Source organism: Mixophyes fleayi, chromosome 3 (genome assembly GCF_038048845.1).
Source record: "Mixophyes fleayi isolate aMixFle1 chromosome 3, aMixFle1.hap1, whole genome shotgun sequence".
Classification (NCBI taxonomy): domain Eukaryota; kingdom Metazoa; phylum Chordata; class Amphibia; order Anura; family Limnodynastidae; genus Mixophyes; species Mixophyes fleayi.
This window is the reverse complement of record NC_134404.1, coordinates 129,534,051-129,558,074: the sequence shown is the minus strand read 5'-3', so window position 1 is coordinate 129,558,074 and position 24,024 is coordinate 129,534,051. Positions and strand designations below refer to the sequence as shown.

The window sequence follows — 24,024 nt, the reverse complement described above, 5'->3', positions numbered from 1 at the left end:
AACACAGAAAGTATTCTCTACTGCGCTGGACTAAAGAACATTCCCCTTAAATTCTATTCTTCTTGCAGCTGCTGTTGCAGAATGCCAAAAACTACCCTAAATATTTCGGGACACAGACAGCATCTCCTGCATGTCACTGTCATTTTTTAAAGAGTTCTACACCACCAAGTTGATTGTGTGAGCAAAACAGGGAATGTGATGGAATTCTGCCAGCTGTAATAATCTAACAATATTGGTGGTGTTATCAGAAATGACATATCCTGAGGAGAGACCAAGCGAGATAAGCCATGTTGCTATGACATCCCTTACTTTTTGTAACAGATTGTCAGCTGTATGCCTCTTAGTGAAGCCGGTGATACACAGAGTAGCCTGTCTCTGAAAAATGTGACGTACTTGGGTTCATGCTGCTGCTGTTACTGCTGGTGAAGGCGAATCACCAACCCAGTGGGCTGTCACAGTCATATAATCTTTAGTTTGCCCAGTTCTGCTTGTCCACATATCTGTGGTTAAGTGTACAGTGGGTAGAATGGTATTTTGTAGACCAATATTTTCATTTTTTACGAGCCTTCTGGTAGAGGTGAGGAATAGCTTTTCTAGTAAAATGGTGTTGTGATGGAATTTGTTAACAAAGACACAAGACCTCAAGTAACTGTCTAAAACCAGTTGGATTAATAGTGGATATTGGACGCAGATCTAATACTATTATATAAAAACAGTATATGGGTATATCTGCGCAGACTAAAAGGAGCAGCCATCTATTTACCTACATACACTCCACCCAAGTATGCAAAACAATAATGGTAAACAATATGGAAAATAGGCACGGCGCTAATAATCTAGATATTATTATGAAATATGTAGGATCACTTAGGTAAATATATAATTAATAATGTTACTGTGTCATAATATATTGTCCATAAGTCCCAAAATCAATTTATTGTCCTCTTTTAGGATAGTAAATATAAGATAGCAACTATTGGAACCTCAGGTAAGTTGAAAGAAGCATCCTCTCACAAGTCAAAAAGTTTGATTTCAGTGGGGTATTCCAGCCAATCTTTCCCACGGAGTTTCAAACATGGAAGGTAAGTCACAAACAAAACCACATCATAGTGCAACCCATTAGGTAAATAAATGACTCTATATGCCGATGAACACTAATGTGTGTGGCCTTACAATTATGGAACACTATGTGAGCTGAGTACGTCCCCTTAGGGTACAAACTTACAAGAGAATAACCTCAAAAGTAACCGTATTTGTTTAGGGACACAATGGAGCACTTCTCGTATTGGATAACATCCATCACCTCGATATACACGACCTTCCAACATGTACCGAAAAGAACAGATGCCAGCAATAGTGCGTTATCCCAACATAAAATATTTTTAATAACAACCGATGACGAAATAAATATAAAACATAAAACTTTCTCTTTCCTCATATAAAAAAAGCACACATCTTCTGTGAGGTTAATCTCTTACCCCATTCAAGATGGATACAGGCACGTAGAAATAATCTTTAATCCCTCTCAAATTATCAGGTTGCCGGCTGATTATATCCACAAGCCACTGATATCGGGAACGAGTCCAAACACTCCTGTGTGTATATGTCTCTCTTCATAACCGCCCCCTGCTGACGAGTTTCAATTTCATAAATCTTTATCAAGGCAATGTGGTTACAATGATCCCAGCGTTCTTTTCAACAAACTTCCATCCAATAGGAATATACCAAATAACCATATTGTTGTCAAGGTGACAACTCCGAGCCTAAGACTTTAAAATCATATGCGATTCCAATATAAAATACAAACAGATACTTGTATATAACAAGATAAAAATCTTTCTTCATATACCCTTTTATGGGTCCCTAATACAGATTCAATTAAACTATTGTACACATTGCAGGTATTAAGTACTAGCAAATTGACAGTTCCACAATAGCCGTTTATAACAATTGACACAATCTCCTTCCCTGTATGAGAGTTCTCTCTTATATTGTACAACTACTGGTGTACTCCCCTATCTAAAGGGGAATATGAATTCAGCTTCAAATATTCATTATGTACATATATCGAAGAACACTCTTTTATGCTAAATATCCCTATTCTCTCACGAAGAATGAAGAAGAAAGTCTGGTGTATTTGGCAAATAGATCATAGGAACCACTGAATTTCAAAGTCTGAATTCAGACCATTAGGTATCAAAGTTCCCATTAGATAAATTAATTTCATTTCTATTTTAGCAAGTTCAATTTTTGAATCTTTTTTCCTCCAATCTCCCCAGACTTTTTTCAAACCACAAAAATATTTGATCACACTTATGTTAATTTTTACAGTGTAATGATAACGAATGCAATTCATATCCTTTTTTTTATATTCCGGATATGCTCCCCCCAACGGTCCTTTAATCTCTAAAACTGTCCTACAGGAATATTTTCAAGCCATTTTTTATAGTGATTGCTGTTCATTGAAATGAATGAATTAGAGTCGGTGGGTTTGCTATAGTTCTTTGTGCACAGTTTTCCCTGCTCTCTCTCTATATATATATAGATCTAGAAGTGTACCATCTGGTTACTGACAACAAAAGTGAGTTGAATGTTATTATCATTTTCATTTAATTCATTACAAAAATTGGTTAAGGAGGTGCTATCCCCTCGCCAAAAAAAAAGATGTCATCAATGAAGCGATACCAGGAAACCAGACTCGCTCAGTGTATGGGGTTATTATTGTTGTTCTTTTCTTCCCACCACCCCATGACCATGTTAGCATAACACAGAGAGAATCTGGTTCCCATGACCATTCCCTTTAATTGTAAATAAAAATCACCGGAGTACCACAAAAAAATGTATTATTCATAATAAAGGCTATGCCCTCCATAAGGAAGTTCTGTAAAGTTTCTGCCATTGTGGATTGGTTCAAAAGATATTTAACCGCTTCCCTACCCTGATTATGATCTATAATATTATAGAGAGAGCTGACATCTGCTGTCACCAGCATATATTTCTCCTCCCAAATTATATTACTCAATTTATTCAATATATCCATTGTATCCCTCAGATATGATAGAATAAGGTTCATACACCCTTGAAGATGATAATTTATAAGTTAGTGATGAGTTCGGTGTTGTGGGAGTAGATTGCAGGTGCCAGGATCTAGCTTAGAGAAGGAACCTAGCTGATGTTTGACTGCTTGTTGTCATTTTTTTAGCATAAGTTTCAGATTTTCCCAGCAGCTTGCCATGAACTTACTTCAAATGGCGTAACATGGATAAGGTTCCTAGATGGTTAAGGTCCCTACCTCTACTGAATGTGGATTTACACACGCAACAAGTGGCTAGACATCTGTTTTCTGGATTTGGGTAAAAATAATTCCACACATAAGAGGTGGATTTGGTCTTATGCCCAGGCATGACAAAGGCCTTCTTCTTAGCACTGGCAAGAACTGCTTCCTCTGGTGCATGACTTGCCACAGTAGGGTTCATTAACAGCACTGTTTGCTTAGGTGTCTTAAGCCCATTGGTAGCTTGTTTTGTGGGGGCCCTAACAAACCAAGCACTTCAGCCACAAAAGTTGCACTCCTTGTAAAACTGTACATGTCCTTTTCAATATCTTACACAAGGGTGGGTGGGAGGGCCCAAGGACAATTCCATCTTGCACCAATTTTCTTTTTTGCCAGTGCTGTGTGGCAATGTTTCCTAGATGTTTTCAACTTTGAGGATCTTTACATCAGGCCTCCAGTACTGGAACTGGAACCCGGCGTAATAACTGACTGGAACTGTTCGTGGAAACTCAATCCTGGCTCCCGTAGCCAGGCACACGGGACTGGAACCCACTAATAAGAACTCAGATAGGAAACATACTGAAACTTAGAACAGAATGAACTGGAACTGGAGACAGGGACTAGGAACTTAGTACCATGACACAGAATGGTGAATTAAGGACCTGGAACCCACAGACAGATACACTGAACTGGAAATAAGTCCTAGAGACTCAGAACCAGCCGTAGCAACAGAACAGGTGATACAGAGTTCTTATTGAGGCAAGTGCTCTTGCTGATTGCAGGAAATTGCAGCAAGATGAGCAGCTTGCAATTGCAAAGTACTTGCAGAATGATGAACTCCGGGTAATGCAGGATGCTTGAAAGAAGATAGGCACATTAGAACGCAGGATACTTGCAAAGTGACATGTAGTTGATAATGCAGGATCTACACAGATAAAGATCACTTTGTAACACATGTAATAAGGAACAGTGCAGGAACCTGGAGCCAAAACCTATCCTCAGGAGAGAAGTGTGTTGTTCTGTCAATGAAGAGATCTCAGCAGCAGGTTTAAATAGGGTGTACTAAACAACTATTGGCTGCACAGTTCATGTAATCACAGCGGATGAATCTGGTTGGTCTGGAATGATCACCTGACTGCATCAAAGATGGCCATGATCATGCAGCAGAACATACAGCATGTGTTTATTTACAAACTGAGTTGTGATGGACAGGAATGCTGCAGGCGACCAGGAGGGACCCGTGTAGCTGTGATATGACAGCGGTGGATGTGCTAAGACCCTGATGTGTGACATGGTTGACCTAAAAAACAATGAACAAAGAAGGCTCAAGAGATTCAAAGTGAAAATTAAAAAAAGTCAGTATTAAAAGTGGTTATTAAAACTTTGTAAAGCTGATTAGTAAACGGTGTTAGTAATTAACGGAAAAATAATCATTAGTAAAAGTTTGACATCTGTTTACAGAAAGAAGAATGGGTGATGAAGTGTGCTACGTAGCTACAAAAAAAAATAAAACGAAAGATGATAGAGCGAATATAAAAGAAAAAAATCACTGAGATATGAATTTGGGAAATAAAATAGGGAACAGAAAGAAGGTATTTAAAGAACGTTAAAAAGGTTAGAAAAAGTAAGGTGTACCCTTTACTGTTATATTAAAAAATGGCTTCCATATTTCAGTTGGTATAGACAAGCACCATCCAGCAGCATCCTGGCCAGACCCATGAGGTACATCAGCATAAAGTGATTTCAAGCAGTGTCCAAGGTGAGCAAATGGTAGTAGTCCCACTGGTAAAAACGATGTTGTGTTCCGTTTCATCGTTAAACATAATTAATTAAAATTTCCTTTCCTCATATAGATGCCATTGTCATATCTGACGAAACATTGGAAGGAGAGAAGGAGGGCACATGCACCAATATTTATATAACTTCCGGTGATGTAAAAGGTGTGCCCAGGAAGATGGGAAAGCTAAATGAATATTTTAGAGAACTGAGGGCTATCATCAATGATGTGAAGAAAAAGTTCCACAAACTGGAGAAAAATTACCTGGACTTGTTTCACATGTATGTGAAAGTAATGTTTAAAGCCAGTAGCCAGATTAAACGTTACAATAATTATAATTACTGCAGAAGTTTGAAATATTTTATTTAGCATATTAAGATGTTCTGCTATTTCTACAGAATTTTTTTTGTGGAAATATTTGCAAATAAAAGATTTGCATAAAAGATTTAAATTAAAGTTTGCAGACGCAGAGTGGATGCAGGTGTACAATTATACGTTAAGTTAACATATCAATAAACATATAGTCAGAATCTTGATGTACCCAAATTAACAGAATTAGTGGAGATAGCGCCACATAGGTTTTTTTTTTAAAATGTTTTATTGATAAAGGAATCATTTGGTGGCTTTTATAAAATACACAAATGTCAGGCCAAATGGGTGTATATTTTACTTTTTAAAAATGATGGCACCGCAAATCAGTTAGGGCATGTGCAGAGTGATTCTGCATAAGATACATGCATTGATGAATCGGGCCACGTCATCTAACTGACTCCCACACACCTTGGTGAGGTCTATAGATCATTTGTGGATCCAGGCAACATGGCTGCCTCTATTTTACCATTAGAACATAGTCATTGTTAATATCTAATATCTAACTTGTCATTTTTCTTTAGTCTATTTTTTTACATTTTGATTCCTGGGGTTACACGTAGTGGAAGATTTATATTTTACATGTATTCCTTTTCTGCTCCCTGGTCTTCCCCTTCCAGTATTTTGTTGGTTCACAGAAACGCCCAATACCTGGGTACACATAGATACATTTAGGGACTAATTTCTTTCTTGCTTCAAATAACAGCCAAAATTTAAATTAAAATGCATGCATTTTATTTATTAAATTTTCATGTTTTTTTCATGTTATAATCACAATGTCACATTTTACAGTTTTTATGCATTATATATATATATATATATATATATGCAGTACATTATTAAATGGGTAAATGAATTCATTTTTAAAATATAAAAATATAGCATTTACAAAATCAAAACAAAATTCTATTATTCATTGTTAATAGTAGACAAAAAAAACAAAACAGTGCACTGTACAATTGATCAGTCTCCGCTTTGTTGGATATATTCAAGTTTCTGAAAGATGCATTATATAATATTATTTTATTGCACTGCATTACATTTATCTTTTCCCATAAATTAACAGGTTTCGTTTAAAAAAATATTTCCAAATGTTAAATCACTACCCATAATCATGGACCAGCTATATGACTTCTTTAGCACTAGCAGGTCTGATTTGACACTGTCTTGCACTGGCCAGCATGTAAATATTTCCATCAGTAGAAGGCGGAGGCCTATAGGCACATATTAACATAGTTTCGATTTTCTATTGCTACTCATTCAAGTCACTTTTAATTTCCGGTCGTTTTATCTTTATCTACAACAAAGAAAAAGAAAACATTTCTTAAAGAGGTGAAAAGGAATATTATATTAAAATAGATGACACAAAAAAATAAAATATATACATGTATACATTAAAGTAGATAATGCTATAAAAGACAAATTATATTGACAATACGGAATATCTATAATGAAAAAGTATTAGGCTTATGATTTTGCAAGATGATAAGATTGGAAGCTACATTTTTTACATCTGTTTTGATATAAAACTAATAGATTTCTATATAGTAAAATGTTTCCATAATATGACAAGATGTACTAAGAAATGTTTAATGAAAATATTGAGTCCTTCTGTGAACAATTTACAGCAACAAGCTGCTAAACTGTCAATATATCTACAAATACAACATATGACTAAATTGTTAATAAAACATGAATATAATACAGCTAAACTGTCAATACAAAGATCAAGTGAAATTCAACTTATCTACATGTGGAGCAAATTTAGATGAGAAAAACAACAGGACACAGCACATAATGCAATACCTTAACGCATTCTTTATAATCTGTGTACAGGGCTGCCAAGAGGGGGGGGGGAGCGGGTACTAATTTCTCGGGCCCGGGCATGCCAGGGGCCCTCGCGCGACAATTTCTTTTTTCTTTTTTTTGCGGCGGGGGCTCGGTCGTTGGTGGGGGGAGCAGGGTAGTTAAAAAAAATAAACATACTCACGTTATCACAGCGCCACCGTCCCTCCTCTCTGCTCCATTCAGACTGATAGCCGGTCGTGACGTCATCATGTCATCATGTCACGCCTGACATTCAGTCTGAATGAAGCAGAGAGGACCAAGAGAGAAGAAAAGGAAAAGGTAAGTAGGGAGGAAAAAGGGGGTAAGCGTGGCACAGAAAGGTTAAAAAATGAGGGGGGAATGGCACAGAGGGGTTAAAAAACTGGGAGGCATGGCACAAAGAGGTTAAAAACGAGGGTGGGGCAGGCACAGAGGGATTAAAAAACGGGGCAGCATGGCACAGTGGGGTTAAAAAAAGGGGAGAGCATGTCAGTGTGGGGTTAAAAGCAGGGGGGCAGCATGGCACAGTGGGGTTAAAAACTAGGGCATCATGGCACAGTGGGGTTAAAAGTGGGATTGAAAAAGGGGGGGAGCAGCATATTATAGTGTGATGAAGGGGAGCCAGGTGAAGGGGGCAAAAGCAGCATGGACAGCGCAGTGTGATCATAAGGCATGGCAATGATGAAGGGGCACATTATTTTAATGTTGGAGCTGGAGAAAGGCCTAATTATTAATCGTGGGTGGTATTGATTTAACGCCAGGGTTGTTTTGAATTATCTAAATTTAGCCATTTTTTTTCAAATAGGGCCCCCAGCATTCCAGGATCCAGAAAAGCCGCAACTAAAGAAACCTGCAGCCACAGGTGGTGAAAGTGAGAAGAACAGATAGGAGAGAGCAGGACAGTATGTGAAATGTTGTGATTCTAGTAGGGACAATGCCAACTTTTGGTGAGTATTCTGCCCAATGTAAGGTGCAGGCCAAGACTGAACTCTTTGTGTACACACTGCATTCTTTCTATACTACACTGTGATGCTAGATGTCCTGAAAGTCAGGAGTGTTTGGAAATATGTGAAGCTACGGCGAAATGTTAGCCACGCCCCAATGGCACATTTGCCACACCCCCAAATGCATGATCACACCTCCGAATAGTTTTGCGCCACCGTACGCATTTTTTTTTTAGCATACTCGAATATAAGGGGGGCCCCATGAATTCCTCTTGGCAGCCCTGTCTGTGTATGTTGATATAATCTGTATGTGAATGTTGTGTGCCTAAATTGCCTTGTGGTGCCGTGTTTTGCCTTTTTGTCTAAAATGAGCATGTTGCATGCTTAAGCCATCAATACATACATAAATATATGCCATACTTGCCAACTCTCCCGGAAAGTCCGGGAGACTCCCGAAATTCGTGTCAGTCTCCCGGGCTCCCGGGCGAGCTGGCATTTCTCCCGGATCCTGGATATCACCGAGAATCTCGTCAAATGACGCGATTCTCTGTGAATCATGCCATTTTGGAGGGCGGGAGGGGGCGAGGCCAATCGCATCATTTTGGCCCCGCCCCCGCGATGTAAATTACGTTTTCACGGGGGGTGGGGCCAAAATGACGTGATTGGCCTCGCCCCGCCCCCTCCCGCCCTCCAGTCACGCCCCCTCTGTTTTCGGGAGTTGGCAAGTATGATATATGCTAATGTTAAATTCCAATACATACGTGAAGCAACTTGTATTGTATATTTGGTAACACACAACTGAACTGGAGATATTTGTACTAAAATGTCAGTAATCATATAGTAATATATACCTCTATGGAACTGTTAACTGTCTCCAATTGCGGTTTCCAGTTGACAGAATCTTTCACTTTTGTGTCTGGATTTAAAATTTCTCCCAGCCTTTCAAAAGCTACACATGTAGAAATAGAAAAATTTAGTTATCAATATTATTTAAACAGTCATACTTAGAATAAATATATTTGAAAATACACTGTAACAACTTTAAAAAAAATCATATAGTAAATAAATTAAAAGAATTGTACTTACATGGAAATAGGGATGATTTCCAGTCAAACCGAGATTGGTACGACCTGAACAGAGGGTTACAATGCATATTGTTATTAGAGAATAAGAAGAACAGATAAAGAATGTAATTTCTAGAGTAATGGTTTAAATTGGGAGAGGAGAGTAAAAAAAACATTGGAAAAGAGCAGGAAAGATACAGAAAACATAAAATGCTTTAAAGTGTACAATAAATGTATGTTTTATGTATGTGTTGTTGTCCCAACTGTCCGGAGCTGCGAAGCACTGTGGAACCTTACAAATCTCTGATAATAATAATAATAATAAAAATAATAATAATAATAATAATAATAATATTATGCCATATATAATGTCATGCCGATGAATAATAGAACGAAGAGAAAACCTAACTTGCTATGAAAATTTTCACACACATACCATTGAATAGAAAAATAACTACAAAATATTTCTCCTCCATCTCTGTCTGGTGCCTGTAGCTATTTAAATGAACATTGTGATGATTAGCTGTTGGTGCAAATTAGACATATAAGCAGACCAGGAAAGGCAACTGCCTAGGGATCTGAACATCTTAACATCTTAGGGAACCTAGGCTGCAGACTAGATGTAAATGATCACCCCCCAGTGACTCCCCAAAAATGAATCTGCATTACATATTAAGCACCAGAATTTGGATTTGCATCATATTCTAACAATTGAAATGGAAGTCTGCACTGTAACAGACTATTACAATAGGGATCTGCATATTATATTAGCCACCATAATAGGAGTCATATGATAATAAGAATGGGTCATAATAGAGATAGAGGGGTGGCTTACAAGTACAAGTTGGACAAATTCTATATGAATATATAGTACTTGCAATTAGAGTTCTCTTTAAAATGTTGGACAACTGTTTAAAGATAACACTCACTGGACTTGTGACTGAGATTACCAGTGACTATTTATTGCTGACCATAAGGTTGCAATGTAACTTGGTAAGCAAGAAACTACACATTTTTTTAGCACCATCTAATGACACACGAGTATGACTGTCCCATTCAGATGTGCATTTAAGTTTGTTAAGACTAATTTGACAAAAGGTCGAAAGAAAACACATTTATTAGACAATCCTGCGATCTAACAGTATTCTATTATGAGGTGGTAATCGTTTTTTCAATTGCCACAATTCCGACATGGACAATCCCTACAAAAAAACACAAAATAATGAAAAACCGAATTGAAAATAATGAGACTTACCTTCAACACGACGCTGGAGATCATCGAAGAAAGCACCATAATGGCAGCAAGCCATTCCGATAGAAGAACTGTTTGGCACTGCAACCTGACGTCATTGCGATGTCTGTCAATACAAATTTAAAGTGGCAATGTGGAGTTAAGTGTTTAAACCATGAGGGTCCACACATTGCTGCTTTAAATTTGTGCTCACAGACGTCGCAATGCCGTCATGATGCAGTGCCGGTCAGTTCTTCAATCGGAATCGCTTGCTATCATTATGCACATACATATCGTGCATATCGTGGACGTATATTGAATATTTTTACAATGGTGCATAGAAGCGGGCATAGGTCATCCACAAGTGGCTCACGACCTGGATGATTTCCTTATCATTGGCCCTCACAACTCCCTGCAAAGTGGGAAGGTTTTATCCGATACCCAGGCCCTCTTCTAGACAGTATATTTATCAACATTTATGACCTGTCTTTCAGTATAACCATTACCATTAGGTAGGCACAGGTGTTCCTCTTAAATGATTATTAAATTATTATCTGGGGAGATTCTTTTCTATGCTAAGGATACAAGTAGACTGCTTCCTAATTGTCTGCATTATATGTTAATAGGATTGCTTTGTGACTGTGCAATTAAGTATGATTAGTGCTATGGAAAAAACAATAGTAGTTTAATTAGGCATTTTGAATGTTTCTATGAACTTGCTAATTGGTTGAACTTAATTGCTCAATGAGTATTGATTATTAAGAATTGATTATTCTTTTAATAAAGGTGAGTGGTGTATGATTTATATATAGCCTAATGTGAGTCCAGAACATATCCCCATTGTTATACAATTGTCAATGCTGTACTGATATATTTTATTACTTTGCACTGATAGTCACATGCTTGTCTGTGATTGCGCAATTTTCTCTGTGGTACTATTCAGGAGTTGAGTTTGGTAAACTGTAAGTTATGTAATTGTCTGCATACTGTAGCGATATTGCTCTTCCTTTGTAGTAATACAGGATATGCTGCACCCTATGTTATAATTATACACATTATAGAATGAAAATGCAGAGCAGACACTAATATAGATGTCACTCACTCATCTGTATCATCATCATCATCGTCATCAATCCTCTGGCGATAGCAGCGGATTCCCAACCAGATTCCCAAGAGGAGCAGAAGGAGAATTGCCAAAGTACCAAATAATATCCCAAAGAAAGCACTTAGGTTCAAGGATAGGTTCTCACATTGAGGTCCAGATGTGGTATATACAGCGAAGGGCTGACATCTGAAATAGGATAAACACAGAAAGTGTAAAAGTTCTTATAATGGTTACCCATATAGTTACATGGTTTCTTATATAGAATATAACAGTCAGTAAAATAAAATATATTTTTTCTTAAGAATATGACATATCCATAAGATTTCACATTTATTTATTTGCGAATGGTTGAATGTAGCTGTATTTGTTGTAATATTTTGTGAATCAGGATCAGATGAGGATAGTTGTGCATAATAATCTACTCGTAAATGAGCTACAAGTGGTGGAGATTGAAAGGTCCACCAAGGCACTATTTAATGCCTACCATCATCACCACTACAGTGCTGCATCATCCATCCTTGAGTACATCCAATCTGTTTAAATTTAATGTAAAATATATAACCCAGTGATGGGTCCCCCTAATAAAAAGGGTACTCAAGAGGTATGCATAGCTGTCCATGCTGGTCGGTTGGGAAGCGGCTTATTTATATGGCCCCCAATCGTGTACTGGTGCCTTGTTGTGTCCCTCAGATTCCAGGTAGAGGTGGGGGGTGGGCAACACCATGTGGCCTTACCTGTTTACCTCTAATTTTATAAACTATTTATTTTTCCAATTGTGTATTGAACAAAGGTTTTTGTGACTATTCAACTACTAGACATTTATACAATATTCCAATGGCATGGGGGATGGGGAAGGACTCTGGATATCCTAAAAAGATTGTTCTGCCCCCACTGAGCCTATGCTGGGGCTCATGTTTACTAATTGAAAACGGCAAACACCAGAGAAGGACAGGTTTTTTTTAAAGGTATTAAACAAGTACACTACATTCTAGAACTTAACAATATACTTAATCAGAGAGTAGGTGGCTAAAAATAGTGTTTTATAACTACAAGACACAAATCACAAAACAATACGATAATGTGGAAAAAATATATTTTGTAGTGCTGCAATTGATTTTAAAAACCTATTCATTAAGATCAAACAAAGGAAGTATAATCACGTTAATATTTGTAGTTTTTCAACCTATAAACCTCCTGCAATTAAGTGGTGACCATAACATTAAAAAAAAGTAGGAAATGAAGTAATGTTTTTTTAAAGACTTGTGTGCAAATTGCTTTTTTTTCTTCGTTGGTAAAAGCTAATAGTGCTGAATGTAGAGTTTGTAAATTTATTGATGAGCATTTTGGAAAAGAATACATAATAGTTAAAAGTGTGATGTAGTTAACATTATGAAATTTCAAATAGAAGTGCTAAAATGGCATAGCAAAATCTTTAACTTAAAGTAAACCTAAAATACTAGTTTATATAAAAGAGCGACTTATAATATTCACAAATATACAAATAAAAATTTCAGGAACTTATCAGAACTGAAGAGCAGACAACTCTCTTGGAAATATGTTTGCCAGCATTTAAAGTGGGTGGGGACGTGTTGTGATGACACAAATAGTGTAAGCAAGCTCAGCCCACCATATTAAAGGAAATACTAATAGCACACAAACACTTTACACGCACACCATGACTAATGCTATATCATACCTCCCAACATTTAGACATTCAAAATTGGAACAAAATAGGCCCCACACCCTATCAACACAAATTCAGCATGATCCGCCCAGAGAAGCCCACTCCACCATCTTTCCTTTTCAGATCAATCACTAAATTCAATAATTTTTTTGCCATTGTCACTGCATTATGTCAGAATATTTTTTTTCCAACACACTGACTCCAGTTCACGTATTTCCTAACTTCGGTAACCTGGACTGAATTACTAAACTTCATGTAAAGGCCTTAACCAGTTCGTTAGCATGGGGCTTGTGCAAAATTTACACCACAAGAAACCAAACCATTTTTCACACAGTTTTGGTTAGAATAATGTTTTCTTTTTGTTGGCAGGGGGAGATACCATAATCAAGAAAAATCTGTCTTAATTTGTGGACATTATGCAGAGAAAAAGTAGAAAGAAGAATAACGTAAAGTGGGTAATCACGTAACCCGGCGGTTACCAAAGTGTGCGCCACGGCTCCCAGGGGTGCCATGGCGCTGTCACAGGGGTGCCAGAAAATAAAATAAAAACAAATACTTACCAATCCGGTGGCGCCCTGGAGCCAGCGGCACCCGGGACCCAGCATCACGCCTGACATTCAGTGAGAAGTGAGGAGGAAGGAGGATGCTAGGTCCCGGGCGCCGCAGGATTGGTAAGAAAATACAAGAAAAGATAGAAGAAAGAAGGCCAAGTATGGTAAGTAAAGAAAGGGGAGGGGAAATGGTGGTAGGAAACAGCAATGGAGGAGCAAAAAATGAAAGAGCAGGCAGAGTGAGGATGAAGAGGGGCAGAGTGAGGATGAAGAGGGGCAGAGTGAGGATGAAGAGAGTGCAGAGTGAGGATGAAGAGAGTGCAGAGTGAGGATGAAGAGGAGCAGAGTGTGTGGATGAAGAGAGGCAGAGTGTGTGGATGAAGAGGGGCAGAGTGAGGATGAAGAGAGTGCAGAGTGAGGATGAAGAGGGGCAGAGTGTGTGGATGAAAAGGGGCAGAGTGAGGATGAAGAGAGTGCAGAGTGAGGATGAAGAGGGGCAGAGTGTGTGGATGAAAAGGGGCAGAGTGTGTGGATGAAGAGAGGCAGAGTGTGTGGATGAAGAGGGGAAAAGTGAGGATGAAGCGGGGCAAAGTGGGAGGATGAAGAGTGGCAAAGTGTGAGGATAAAGTGGCAGAGTGTGTGGATAAAGATGGGCAGAGTGTGTGGATGAAGAGTTGCAGAGTGAGGATGAAGTGGGGATAGAGTGTGTGGATGAAGGAGGGCACAGTGTGATGATTTTTGTACATGTTGTTGTTTTATTTTGTTTGATCTTATTCCTCTTAATATTAGCTGTAAATTATTCTTTGACAGAAACATAATTGAAAAAACTATATAAAAATATTCTTTTCCCTTGGATTTATGTGTGTTTTTGCAAACAACTTAGTAAGTATTTCTGTCCAGATCTAAATACTTATTACATTATTTTGACCCAACTACTTATAAAACAGGACTGCTCGGTAATTATTTTGGATGGGTGCCTTGAAAAAATTATGGAGACTCTTAGGGTGCCACGAACTAAAAAAGTTTGGGAACCACTGACGTAACCACATAATCAACTACTAGGGGAGTTGTGGCTGTGGTCTTACTGGAAACAGAACAATATATTTCATACAGGAAACACTGGTGACATCATTATTTCCAGTGGTCTCCATTGGCACCATCATGAAGCACAGGAGCAGTGATCTCTCAGGGATCTCCTATCACATTCCACATATGTATAATTTGTGATTGGGTCTCCAAGAGGACACCTGATTGCCATTTACATCTGGTGCCACTGACAGTTACTTATATTGCTATGGGAATAGATAGCAGATGATGTAGGTTTTGTGTCATTCATCTCCTAACAGGAATAAAATGACATATAATCTATGTCACTGTCAGTGAAAAAAATTAACATCAACTAATTTATCAATGCTTCCCAACTGTCCCAATTTCAGTGGGTTATTCTCATTTTGCAGACCTTCAAAGGGGCAGAATTATTGGTGGTTGAGGTTTCACCAGAAAATGTGCAATATTCATCAGAAAGTGGTTGTGATTGGATGGATCAGGGTTTGTGTGAATTGGGGATGTGGTTTGCCTGGGTCAGGGCCTGGGTTTATTGTGCCCCGATTTTGCCTGGATAAATGTTGGAAGGTATGATTTATCCCAGGCTATTTCAAGTGGAAAATAAGTGAGGGACGCAGAAGCAGATCAACACATCAGCACACAACACACAGTACCTCATCATAGGATGACTACTTACTTGCAGCTTAATATTCCATTAATGAGTTCACAGATGCCGTTATTCTTACAATATGAAGTTACATTGCAATTCGAATCACATTCAAAAGTTTCATTATTCAGTGTGTAATTATACGGTCCACAGTTAGCAAGTTCCATCAGCTCCTCTAAAGTCACTGAGGAAAGAAATTGACAAATATAAGCAAACTTCTCTCTCAACCATAATACTCAAACAGTACCGGTTTTACAAAGTGACAAACTTTTATCTTTGCAAAGCACTGCAATGTTTTAAAGAATCCTGCAGTAATAAAATACATAGATGTTATTAATTTACAAATGTGTACTCTCCATAACCTATAACCCCCCCCTAGATTTTGAAGCAGTAATTTGCATTTTCTATTGATCTTTATAACCTATTGGTAGACAATAATAAACAAATACATTTTGAAAAGAATATGAAGCTAGAATTAGCAATAGAGCTGGGGGGAAGGGTTAATGCATTACCAGGAAATACATCACAGTTTTAGATATTCAAAAGTCTACATGCTGCTCTGCTGATGCAATTACTATCAGAAAATAACTTAACAACGCTATACAAAGTTGTGAAAAAAATCTCACAGCGATTTACAGAGGAACTAACTAGTAGTGCAGGAGAAGCTTAGTCAAAGGTAGACTTAATTACTATTTTGTCACGTTTCTATCTGCAGCAATGTCATATATATTAGCTTTAAAGTAGATCATACTGGTAGATCGCTTGCTGATCATTACTGTTCAATAACTGCTGGTTATACTGTAATGTATATATCATTGCCAAGTATAATGTGATTGCTATAAAATACTGGCCTCTGTGTAGCATAATGTCTTGGTTACAGGTATGTGTTGTGTAATGTACTAGTCTCTGCTGAGTATAATGTGTTTGACACTGCTAGATGTAATGTGCTGTGTGCTGCTGGCATAATCTGTACTTTAGAACTACTACATGTGATTCACACTGCTGGATATGTGTCATGTGCAAGCTAATTTTTAGGCATAAATCTGCAAATATGTGTTTGTGAATTAATTTCTAGAAATAGTGTGACATGGCTCTCAGAGAAGCGGTTTAGATCAATGGATTTTGTTTATGTTAAACTACCCAGAGGGGGCTGGTAGATAAGGGTAGCACCTTGTACCATTTATGGCAGATCACAAATGTGAAAGCCTTTGTGGATATCTCTTTCAAGACAATGAGGCCCCAAACATGCCGACTGCAGAGACCGGGTTGTATGTTAATGACAGATTCAAGCTGAATAGGGTCACAGGAAAATATCATATCATTTTCTCCAATATCATACTTACTAGAGGCATGTGTTGTATAGATGAAGGGAAACTTATGACATGTCGTGTGGAGGTAAAATCATGTTTGTAAGTCATACTGGTGAAAAGTTAGGACAGAGTGACAAAAACCTGATTTAAAAGGTTTCTACAGCAGAATCATAAAACCCTAATTTGCATTCTACAGTTTGTTGATTATGTCCTCACAGGAAGGGGGGACTGGGGGGCCCTGCAGCTTGGTTTTAAAACTTTAGTGTAAATGTAAGTTTTGGTTCACTCATGAGGAGTCAATTTGAGATTGAAGAGGGTCCCATTTTTCCTGCTTCTCCCAGCACCAAAAACTTGATTATAAGTGAGGTATCAATTCTGTGTTTTATCCTTTTCATTTTATAAGAAACAATTTTGTTATATTTGTATGCCTTTTTATTAACTGTTTTATCTTAAGCTTTGTGGATGTATTTTCCATATTAAATTGCACTTAATAAGTTCAAGTCTCTGTGTTCTTAAGAATTCACGCAACAGTTTGGTCAAGATGCTACATAATTGAAACGAGGAAAACATTGTGCTTTATGTGAACTCTGATTAAAGTAAATTGTGCTAGATTAATGCTAGGGAGAACCGAAGGCTTCCTAAATAAGAGTGTCAGCTCTTGTCAGAAAAATTCTTGGTGGTGGCATAGTTAGTACCGCAAAGCTAGTGTGTGGCATAGATAAGGAAGGATTTAATCATTTTAGACAGACCAGGTAGTTATTTTTTTGGTTAACCCTGTGTCACACATGCATCACGAAGGCTCAGGTGAGTGCTGTTCGTGACAGTATGTATATATTTATATTGTATAATGGTTTACACAGCGCTTTAAAGGAGACAATATAGGGAAATATTGTATAGTAAGGGCAAAATAATAATAATATTAACAATAATTATAATTATTACTTGTATTAATGACACAAATAATTAACATACAAGAAGTTGAAATAGAAGGTAAATATGCTATAAAATGTAAGAGATTTTAATACACTTATTATATGAATATATATTAATATATTATATACTTAATACAATTATATTAATACAATAAGGGCAAAACAGAATCAAGCAATAGGAGATGAGGTCCCGACTCCAGAAAGATTACATTCTAACTTTAGGTTGAGATACATAAATAAACAGAAGGCAGATAAGTATGCAGTGGATATTTGTGCTTTGCCACACTTGTTGTCATGTATGACTGATCTTATTTCAATTCTTCAAGAAGTTTCCTTATGTCGGGCTTAAAGATGAAGAGAAAGTGCTTAGTATATTCAAAGTGAGAGAGTATTCTATAGGTAATGGGTTGAGAAGGACAAGGCAGGAAAGAGCAGTAGAAGTAAAGTGGTTGACAGAGATAGGGGCACTGAGTGGGGGGGCAGGTACAAAGTACCGGGGCTTGGGCCTGTCTGGGGGGCCTGGGTCTCCCCCGTAGCCAAATAGTTTTTTGTTGATGTGATGGGGGGGCATGATGTGACTGGGAAGAGGAGTGATGTGACTGGGGAGGGCATGATAAATGTAATGTTCTATTATAATGTTTGTATTATTGTCCTTTTTGGATATTGTTGTCGCACTAGTGTCTATCTAGAAAGACTGTAACTCATAAATATAGTCTGTTAACTTAATTATTAATTTTCTTACTTTCATAGGTATCCTTGGACTTAATGGTGCTTTGGCGAATCAGCTCGGCTGAGGAGTCATATAGTCCTCTGTAGATAATTCCACATATGTAATCTAGTTATTGTTGTATTTACAGCTGCTGGTTTTAGGCCGCAATGTTACTTGTCGGGTAAGCAGAGCGGGTCCTCCCTTCAAGGGAGCTGCTTTAGAATGTCCCCATGGTCCCGGAAAAATTAAGCCTGCTGATCTGTTTGTTTGATCCTGTGTAATAGTGTGCAACTGAACTAAGCAGGATCCGGTCCAAAGCTCTTGACGCCCTTCGGAAACAAGGACTCTGGGAGCCTTGTATCAGAAAAAGAATCAGCCAGCCCTCCCCCTCCAAGAATGGTTTTGGTGGAAAAGGGTCTGCCTCTGGACTACTTATTTTTTCAGACCAACCGCCCTAGAGGGGCCGGCAGAAAAGCCTGAGATTGTTTTGAAATATACACTGGGAGAAGGGCACTCCTCTCCGGTGGGTAAACTTATAATGTATGTCAGCCGCTGGCCCCAAATGAGACCCAACCTGAATAGGGAGAACGTATGGGGAATTTCTACAAGCTCTGTGTCGGCACAGGAGGACCTCAGATGGTCCCGCAGCCTGTAATCTTCTTAAGACAGATAAAGAAAAGAGGCTGTACACTGTGTCTCCTCATACCTGTATCCCCAAACCTCCAACAATGGCATGCCAGAGGGGGCAGTGCCTGGTAACTGCACTGTCCATTGGTCTGCCCAAGTCTCCAACACACTAATGACCCTGCAATTATTCATGGCCAGGATGTTGATTAGGTGGAGCCCTAGACCAGTCATGTCTGTCGCAAGCAGCGGATACCAGCGGTACAATACTTCAACGCGGCAGGGGATAAGGGTCATAGTTTTATGAGCCTTCTTTTTGCCATTTTACAATCAGGTTTGTTTCTAAATACATAAGGATCCAGCCTTGGTGGCCTGCCACAACCAGATCCACAATGCCTTTGTGATTTTAGATTTCTTTCCAATACCCCTGAGGGGAGAGGCTGAATCCTCCATACCTCTTCTAATTTAGAAGACCCCTTGCCGAGTCAAGTTTGGAGGGTGGGCCTGAGTGTATCCCTGACACTTATGTTCTACATATGGGTGAGATCAAGAACTAGGTCAAACTGCTTAAGGTCTCCAATAACCACCGAGCGATCGAGTTCTCCTATGAAGTCCCCCGATGCTATGTGACCAAGTAGGTCCTGGCCCACATCTACTTTTGGGGCCAGTACTTGTCCACCCGGGAAGAATAGTAACTGAAAAAGGCAGCAGCACTAGCTTATATCTCCGCCGGCCTGGCAAGTAGCTGAATGCATGCCGGTATTGACTGTGTCCGCTCAGCTGCTCACACTAGTATATATCTATATATACATATACTGTGTGTGTATATATATATATATATATATATATATATATATAGTGAAGGCTGCATAGCTAGTGTGTATAGCTCTAAGTGTATAGTTACAAGTGTAAACAATTTAGATAGCATACTTCTGAGTTATACCTGACTTCTTATTAGTTATCTGTTACCTCTATACCAGGCTATGAGAAGTGACTAATCACTGCTTTCTCTCTTTCATCAACAGGTAATTACTTCTACTTTATTTGCACCAGTGTCAGAACTGTATTAAGAAAGTGCATTTTTATTTCTAATGATATGCTGTTCTTTCACTGTTTAAAACTTTTATTACTAGTGTTTGTTGGGGGGGTTTATTGAGGGCCTGATTGAAGAATACTGATCACATGTGTTTGCTAAACATATATATTCATTGTAGAATGGCCGCATAGTTAGTATGTATAGTTACAAGTGTAAAAAATGTAAATAGCATAATACGGAGTTATACCGAAGTTTAACAGGAGGAAATAAGAGAAGAGCATTCTGCCAATTATCACAGCTACACAAGGACAACAGTCAGTATTCACCTGAAAAACCATATTCTACTGATGTTTCCATCTCTCCCGGGCTACAAGCTTCACACCTCAAGAAGACTGTTTTGGACTCTGCTCTTATTTTCTACTCAGCTCATGAAAGTTTGTTTTATCTGTCAGTTTATTTTCCCTGCAAAATCCCCTCTGTTTAATCAGCATATTCCTGTTTAATACAGCTATTTCAGTGCTCTATCTCATCATTGTACTTTCAATTCTACTCAAGGCTTTGTCTGCCACACACACACACACACACACACACAGACTAGGGTCAATTTGTTAGCAGCCAATTAACCTACTAGTATGTTTTTGGAGTGTGGGAGGAAACCGGAGCACCCGGAGGAAACCCACGCAAACACAGGGAGAATATACAAACTCCTCACAGATAAGGCCATGGTCAGGAATTGAACTCATGACCCCAGTGCTGTAAGGCAGAAGTGCTAACAATTAGGCCACCGTGCTGCCCTAATACAAGAATAGAATAGTTATTTGGGAAAGATTCAATCACAGCTGAGAGTAACACAGCTTTAATGCAGGATGTCATGTCTAAAGAGGTGCAGACACGCCCCATATTGACCACGCCCCCAACACAATGTGGTCACGCCCCCTTAGGCGGCAAACATCCTTCTTTCTGCTCACCTATGGAGAGGGGGCCCAAAAAGGTTGCTGCATTGGGACCCCAAAAATCCTCTTAGCAGCCCTGATTACAGAGACAGCAATAAATGAAGGAGATATGTAGGCACAGATAAGTGGAAGGCCTTGACCATAAGCAGCAACACTTAGTAGGTGATCCATAATTTCATTCAGAGCCAGGGGCATAATTTAAAGCAGACATGTTTTGGGACTGATCATGAAGAATATGAAATTGCACTCAATATAGAATATTTTGTAATGGAGAAAGATGGAAATCAGGAAAGTGTGGTAGTAGCAGGTTACAGCAGTTCAAACGAGTATAAGATTTGTTGTTGTAGGGCGACAAAGAAAAGGGTAGATCTCGATGATAGGCAAAAGTGTTAGTTTTTAGAAAGAAAAGGAATATAAACAGAGAATGAGAGGGAAGAGTCAAACATCACACATAGGTAACATACTTTAGTGACAAGGGGCCTGATTCATTAAGGAAAGTAAAACAAAAAAGGAGTAAGTTTGCACCTTGGCAAAAACATGTTGCATTGGAGGAAGAAGTAAACTTAAAATGTGGGGGCAGATTTATAGTTGGGATAGGGCATGTCCTAGATCAATTTTAAATTTCAATGCAAAAATAAAGCAATCAAGTGTGTGTATGCTACATGAAAAACTGCAAGTATTTAACTTATGTGCAAAATAAACTAATTTGCACACCTTGCACTGTCACATGGTTTGTCCAAGAGATAATTTATTCATTTTTTTGCCTTACTTTCCTTAATAAATCAAGCTCAAGATGTATGACAATTCCACTGACAAAGATATCAAAGTGGGTTATCAGGACAAGTTTTGCAGAAAAAATAAACAGCTTAGTTTTTACACGTGTTAAGTTTGAGCAGCCAGAGTGAAATTTTGGAGGACATGACTGCTAGATCAGGGGCACATGGAGGATGTTTAAGGAGGGGGTTTCCCCTCTACCCCCGCAGCTCCGTTTCGGCAGCACTGTACTATACAGCAGCCACGGCGCTGTCAAAGAAGCGTCCGCGGCGGTGCTGTATACAATACAGCAACGCCGCGGACGCTTCTTTGACAGCGCCACGGCTACTGTATAGTACAGTGCCGCAATGTAGGGCACTTTTTTAGTGGAGGGGAGGGGTTTCTAGAGATTTGAGACAGAGATTTTCAGGCGTGAGATAAGGGGTTTGCTGGCTATAATATGCTGTTCACTGCTAGATATCATTAGCTGGTCACTGCTGATTATAATGTGCTATGGTAATATGGTATGAAATGGATGTATAAATTCTTTGAATTGATATACATAAAAGAACAATACAGGTATGTTAATTCTACTAAAACAACAACATATTTATTTAATTTACTCATAACTCAATATGTGTTTGACACATATGCATCTATGCTCTTAGCTTCTTCTGCATTCACCCTATATTCCTGAATAGCTAACTAATAGCTGACACTCTCCAGTTAAATAATACACTTTCTGTATTTAATTCAGTTGGCTACAGGCCACGCTTTGCAATATAACACTTACTAATATACCTAAATAATGGTGAACACTTACATTTTTCGCCATCTGTGATATTAGAAATGTTAAGGTCAGCTGAGCGTTTGCTCCCATGAGTGTTATTCTGAAGATACTTTACCAGGTCATCATTCAGAAAAGTAATTATTGTGATATTTGGCACATAGGTAAATAGAGCAATGAAATTTGCAGAATAACCAGAAATGTTCCTAGAAAAGAAAACATTAAAAAGGTAAAATAACACAGATAAAAATATTCAAATAATTGAAAAGAGCACATAATTTGCATCTGGATTATTTTAATTCATACTTGATGCTATGAAACAAGGGGACTGCTTTCACTTTACTTTACCCATACCTTGTTTCTCACAAAATATGGACTAAAGAACTGGTACTTTTATAGTCCTGTTTAATGTTCCCCATATTCCCCAGGGTGCTTGGAAGGGGACAATGTCCCATTACTTGAGGGTTGAGCTTACCCCAAGTTATTAAAAGGTGTTATATTGTTCATTGGTGTGGATTTTATAGGTTACAATGTTGTGGTTTTCTGTTGAATGTATAGTTCACTGTATTATTATTATTATAGAGATAATGTGTGCTTATTGTTTAATCATTGGGACTTAATGAACTTTTCAGTTGGGAAGTAATATGATTATGGATAAACACAGGACCAGGCTGATCCAGACATCAGGACACCAGGCCATTTGTTAAAGAAAAAATCACTATGCGGGGAGTATAAACATGGGAAGCAAATACCCAGAAAGTGACACGGGAAGCAAATACCCAGAAAGTGTGGTACTTCATTGGAAAGCTGTGCAGGGATTCAGGTTCCTTCATTCTGATCTATCCATTGTCAGTTTATCTGGTCGTGGGACATGTAGCTATTCCTTGCTACTATAGTGAAATAAGGACTAGGGGCCTGATTTATTAAGGAAAGTAAAGAAAAAAGATGAGTAACTTTGAACCTTGGCAAAACCATGTTGCATTGGAGGGGGAGGTAAATTTAAAATGTGATGGCAGATTTATAAATGGGTTAGGGCATGTCCTAGATCAACTTTAAATTTCAGCGTACAAATAAGCCTTCAAGTATTTGTGTATTACATAAAAAACAGACAGTATTTAACTTATGTGCAAAATAAAAAAAACTAATTTTCACCCCTTGCAATTTAACATGGTTTTGTCAAGGAGAAAACTTACTCATTTTTTGCCTTACTTTCCTTAATGAATTAGGCCCTAGGATTCTACCTACTGTGTGCTATAATGGACTGTGTGAGTAAGGGTACTGCCCAAGGTGTTGGTGTCTCGTCTGATTATTGGTAAGTGTGTTTGCAGACAGGGGGCCTGATTCATTAAGGATCTTAACTTGAGAAACTTCTTATTTCAGTCT

The 24,024-nt window shown here is 38.3% G+C and overlaps 2 long non-coding RNA genes across 2 annotated transcripts; both read right to left on the bottom strand.

The window, feature by feature from the left end:
* Positions 1-6,343: 6,343 nt before the first annotated feature.
* On the bottom strand, positions 6,344-9,407 carry LOC142142775 (uncharacterized). The gene is made up of 3 exons (XR_012689325.1): positions 9,278-9,407; positions 9,043-9,140; positions 6,344-6,717 (listed from the first exon to the last, which is right to left on the bottom strand). It is a non-coding gene; the product is annotated as an uncharacterized LOC142142775 (long non-coding RNA).
* A 2,198-nt stretch (positions 9,408-11,605) lies between these two features.
* Positions 11,606-22,833, bottom strand: LOC142144007 (uncharacterized). The gene is made up of 3 exons (XR_012689630.1): positions 22,678-22,833; positions 15,568-15,721; positions 11,606-11,777 (listed from the first exon to the last, which is right to left on the bottom strand). It is a non-coding gene; the product is annotated as an uncharacterized LOC142144007 (long non-coding RNA).
* Between the last annotated feature and the right edge of the window lie 1,191 nt (positions 22,834-24,024).